The 5,727-nt window shown below is 42.5% G+C and overlaps 1 pseudogene; it reads left to right on the top strand.

Annotated features, from left to right (window-relative positions):
- Positions 1-861: 861 nt before the first annotated feature.
- LOC137758638 (UDP-N-acetylglucosamine--peptide N-acetylglucosaminyltransferase 110 kDa subunit pseudogene) lies at positions 862-4,000 on the top strand (annotated as a pseudogene).
- Positions 4,001-5,727: the final 1,727 nt, after the last annotated feature.

Genomic DNA, 5,727 nt, shown 5'->3' with positions numbered 1-5,727 from the left:
AAAGAGCGTTGGTAGTCAAGATTATCAGTTGGTCCTGCAAAGTCATTGGATTTAGTGACTTATACCCTCGTGAATCTGTTACATATTTTCTGTGCTCCCTCTGAATAATGATTTAAATTTTTTTACATTAACTTATCTATAATTTATCTTAGGTAAATACAGTCAAATTTGTTTTAGAACGTATTTTAAGGTAAAAATTAACTACCCTTCCTTAACCATTATTCCAACATTATTTATGTTCTACTTTCTCTATTACCATTATTTCCTCCAACATTCACTGTTTCTAAAAATATAAAGAGATGTTTGAGCACTTTCTACTAGATGTTTAAGAGCTTTCTATTTGACTGTATCATAGTGGTTCAATGGTTGTCGCTTTAGCATTCATTTTAAAATTGATCCATTAGAACAAGTCTAACCTCTTAATTTTAATTTTCAGAATTCTATTATCAATAGCCCCATTTATTCTTCCAGATAAACTCTATATTTTTTTAACATCTTTATTAGAGTATAATTGCTTTTCTATGGTGTGTTAGTTTCTGCTTTATAACAAAGTGAATCAGTTATACATATACATATGTCCCCACATCTCTTCCCTCTTGCATCTCCAGATAAACTTTAGAACCATCTTATCAATTAAAAAAAACTTAAACTTCATTGTGATTTTTTTCAAGACCGTGAGAGATAGATGGCCAACCAGAGTTCCTAAGGTTCAGTGTATGTAACTGCTGCCGCCGCTTAAGCCTGCCAAAGCAGTGGTACGGCTACTGCCCTTGTATTTGCTACCTCTAGAAACATTCTTGCCAGTAGTGGCAGCAGCGGGACTCAATTACCCTCTTTTCGCACTCCCTCCAGAAGCTCCAGATGGCGTCTTCCGTGGGCAACGTGGCCGACAGCACAGACCCAACGAAACGTATGCTTTCCTTCCAAGGGTTAGCAGAGTTGACACATCGAGCCTATCAGGCGGGAGATTTTGAGGCAGCTGAGAGACACTGCATGCAGCTCTGGAGACAAGAGCCAGACAATACTGGTGTACTTTTATTACTTTCATCTATACACTTCCGGTGTCGAAGGCTGGACGGATCTGCCCACTTTAGTACTCTGGCAATTAAAAAGAACCCTCTTCTGGCAGAAGCCTATTCGAATTTGGGGAATGTGTACAAGGAAAGCGGGCAGTTGCAGGAAGCAATCGAGCATTACCGGCATGCGTTGCGTCTCAAACCAGATTTCATCGATGGTTATATTAACCTGGCAGCCGCTTTGGTAGCAGCAGGCGACATGGAAGGGGCAGTACAAGCTTACGCCTCCGCTCTTCAGTACAATCCTGATCTGTACTGTGTTTGCAGTGACCTGGGGAACCTGCTCAAAGCCCTGGGTCGCTTGGAAGAAGCCAAGGCATGTTATTTGAAAGCAATTGAGACGCAACCGAACTTTGCAGTAGCTTGGAGTAACCTTGGCTGTGTTTTCAATGCACAAGGGGAGATTTGGCTTGCAATTCATCACTTTGAAAAGGCTGTCACCCATGACCCCAATTTTCTGGATGCTTATATCAATTTAGGAAATGTCTTCAAAGAGGCACGGATTTTTGAACGAGCTGTGGCAGCTTACCTTCGTGCCCTAAGCTTGAGTCCAAATCATGCAGTGGTACATGGCAGCCTGGCTTGTGTATACTATGAGCAAGGCCTGATAGATCTGGCAATAGACACCTACAGGCGAGCTATTGAATTGCAACCACACTTCCCGGACGCTTACTGCAACCTAGCCAATGCTCTCAAAGAGAAGGGCAGTGTTGCCGAAGCAGAAGATTGTTATAATACAGCTCTGTGGCTGTGTCCCACCCATGCAGACTCTCTGAATAACCTAGCCAATATCAAGCGAGAACAGGGAAACATTGAAGAGGCAGTTCGCTTGTATTGTAAAGCATTAGAAGTCTTCCCAGAGTTTGCTGCTGCCCATTCAAATTTAGCAAGTGTATTGCAGCAGCAGGGAAGAGTGCAGGAAGCTCTGATGCATTATAAGGAGGCTATTCGAATCAGTCCTACCTTTGCTGAGGCCTACTGTAATATGGGAAACACTCTTAACGGGGATGCAGGATGTTCAGGGAGCCTTGCAGTGTTATACACGTGCCATTCAGATTAACCCTGCATTTGCGGATGCCCACAGCAATCTGGCTTCCATTCACAAGGATTCAGGGAATATTCCAGAAGCAATTGCTTCTTATCGCACTGCTCTGAAGCTTCAACCTGACTTTCCTGACGCTTATTGTAATCTGGCTCATTGCCTGCAGATTGTCTGTGACTGGACAGACTATGATGAGCGCATGAAGAGGTTGGTCAGCGTTGTGGCTGACCAGTTAGAGAAGAACAGGTTGCCTTCTGTGCAGCCTCATCACAGCATGTTATATCCTCTTCCTCACGGCGTCAGGAAGGCTATTGCCGAGAGGCATGGGCACCTCTGCCTGGATAACATCAATGTCCTTCACAAACCACCGTATGAACATCCAAAGGACTTGAAGCTCAGTGATGGTCGACTGCGTGTAGGATACGTGAGTTCTGACTTTGGGAACCATCCTACTTCTCATCTTATGCAGTCTATTCCAGGCATGCACAATCGTGATAAATTTGAGGTATTCTGTTATGCCCTGAGCCCAGATGATGGCACAAACTTCCGAGCGAAGGTGATGGCAGAAGCCGATCATTTCGTTGATCTTTCTCAGATTCCATGCGATGGAAAAGCAGCTGATCGCATCCATCAAGATGGTATACACATCCTCGTAAATATGAATGGTTATACCAGGGGTGCTCGAAATGAACGCTTTGCTCTCAGGCCAGCTCCTATTCAGGCAATGTGGCTGGGGTACCCTGGGACTAGTGGCGCGCTTTTCATGGATTATATCATCACTGATCGGGAAACTTCACCTGCTGAAGTTGCTGAGCAGTATTCTGAGAAACTGGCTTATATGCCCCATACTTTCTTTATTGGTGATCATGCTAATATGTTCCCTCACCTGAAGAAAAAAGCAGTCATCGATTTTAAGTCCAATGGGCACATTTATGACAATCGAATTGTGCTAAATGGCATCGACCTCAAAGCATTTCTTGATAGTCTACCAGACGTGAAAATTGTCAAGATGAAATGTCCTGATGGAGGAGACAAAGCAGACAGCAGCAATATAGATCTTAATATGCCTGTCATTCCTATGAATACGACTGCAGAAGCAGTTATTGAAATGATTAACAGAGGACAAATTCAGATAACAATTAATGGATTCAGTATTAGCAATGGACTGGCAACTACCCAGATCAACAATAAGGCTGCCACTGGAGAGGAGGTTCCCCGTACCATTATTGTAACCACACGTTCTCAGTACGGGTTACCGGAAGATGCCATTGTGTACTGTAACTTTAATCAGCTATATAAAATTGACCCATCTACTTTGCAGATGTGGGCAAATATTCTGAAGCGTGTTCCCAATAGCGTACTGTGGCTGTTGCGTTTCCCAGCAGGAGAACCTAATATTCAACAGTACGCGCAAAATATGGGCCTTCCCCAGAACCGTATCATTTTTTCACCTGTTGCTCCTAAAGAGGAACATGTTCGGAGAGGCCAGCTGGCTGATGTCTGCTTGGACACTCCACTCTGTAATGGACACACCACAGGGATGGATGTCCTTTGGTCGGGGACACCCATGGTGACTATGCCAGGAGAGACTCTTGCTTCCCGAGTTGCAGCTTCCCAGCTCACCTGTTTAGGCTGTCTTGAGCTTATTGCTAAAAATAGACAAGAGTATGAAGACATAGCTGTGAAACTGGGAACTGATCTAGAATACCTGAAGAGAATTCGTGGCAAAGTCTGGAAGCAGAGAATATCTAGCCCTCTGTTCAACACCAAACAATACACACTGGAACTAGAGCGCCTCTATCTACAGATGTGGGAGCATTATGCAGCTGGCAACAAACCTGATCACATGATGAAGCCTGTTGACGTCACTGAGTCGGCCTAAATAATGACTGTGTGCGCAGGAGAATTACCCCTGTACCTGAGCCTCAACCTTCTGGGGGAAAGGGAACTAGATACGTTACTTTGTACTTACCTTTGTAGCAATATCATGTTGCAGATGGGTGACAGACAGTGATAACAGATAGCACAGCCAGACTTGCTTCCTGCATGATCATGACAGGGAGAGACACAAGAGATGGGAGACTGCTGTTCCACAAGGAGTCTCCGTAGAATTTTGCGGCAGCCAGGTGTTGCCTAAGTCTGGAAGGTCTGATCTCCCTTGGTCTTCCATGGGATGGGTGGTTAGTGTGGAGGGGAGACAGAGATTGCCCAGTCTTCTGAATTAAGTTTTTCTTTATATTTGGGGTATTGGAGCTATTAAAAATGTTTGGTTTCAGGTTTTATTCATGTGACGTGTATATGATTCTTTTGAGATAAGGTTTTAAGCTAAAATATTCCTTGTTTTAGTTTCTGAACTCTACAGACAAATGGGGACTTTGCTGGTGTAGTCTTTTTATAGGTTTTATAAACCACTTGAGCCTATATCAGTCATTTTAGTGTCTGACATGTTTGGAACTATCAGTGCTTTGTTGGTTTATGGCTTAAATTCTTTTTCTGGTCCGTTTCCTTCTTCCCTTCCCCCCACTTTAAACATTTTCCTGTATCTTGGCTAACAAAAAACCAAGTCTGATTCAAAACCTCCCAGAGTGTTTCTCTTAAACACATCATCTGGTGCCAAATGAAGATTCTTAGGAGTGATTATTAATTATGAAGGGCACAGTTGTGGTACTGTCACTGATGATAATAATAATGGATTTTTGGCCTAGAGTTTTGACCTATTGCACCAGTGTTTTACCGTTGACTGCCCCTCTGTGCTGCTTCCAAAAGTGATAGTGTGTGATCAGATTTTTACTTTCACTTCTAAAGTTTGTTCTTTTTTTTAAAGTGAGTCCTGTTCTTCCTTTTTCTTTCAGCAGAAATGAAATCCCAGGTAAGTACAAGTATTCAAATATTTGATCAGTAAGTCCCAGTTATCTCCAGTGCATTAAATAACTTTCATCAAAAAACATGTTATAGGTAAAAAGCTCTGGAGGACCAGCTATGTATATGATTATTATGCTTCAGACCTTCTAGGGTGTTACACATAATAACTTGTCTTCTGGACGTGGTCTTGAAGTCTATGGATTCAGCCTCAGTAGTAGCGAACTGCACTGCTACTTGGTTTGGAGTATAAATTAGACTTTAGCCCTCCTGGGGGTTGAGTTTTTGGTATTGAAAACCATAGGAATGAAATTATTGTATTTCAACAAAGGACTGAGGGCTTGAGGCTTAAACAAGCCAACATATGAATATATGTTTTTGTCTTGCTGTACTGCACATATGCTGTCTAGTAACAGATATTTTGTCTGCTAGTAGTGTTCTAGATTCTGTCTTTCCAAAGTGCTGAGGCAGTGCATCTATTCTGTAGTTGCAGCTGATGCCTGAATGTATCCTAGCTGACAAATGATTGATTAAGAAGCACTTGAATTTCGGAAAGATTTGTACTGTTAACCAAAATCTGAGCAAGGAGTCTCAAATGTAATTCTTAGCCAGAATTACATGTTAATGAACGACTTAACAGTGTAAATCAAGGAACATCAGTGTAGGGATTTCTTTTAATTTATTTTTTACCTGCTTGAAAGAATCAGTTAAAGGTTGCCAGCTTGGTTGCAGATGAACGGACGTTTGAAG

Source organism: Eschrichtius robustus, chromosome 2 (genome assembly GCF_028021215.1).
Source record: "Eschrichtius robustus isolate mEscRob2 chromosome 2, mEscRob2.pri, whole genome shotgun sequence".
NCBI classification, from domain to species: Eukaryota; Metazoa; Chordata; class Mammalia; order Artiodactyla; family Eschrichtiidae; genus Eschrichtius; species Eschrichtius robustus.
The sequence above is the reverse complement of the archived record's forward strand: the minus strand, read 5'-3'. Positions and strand labels throughout refer to the sequence as shown.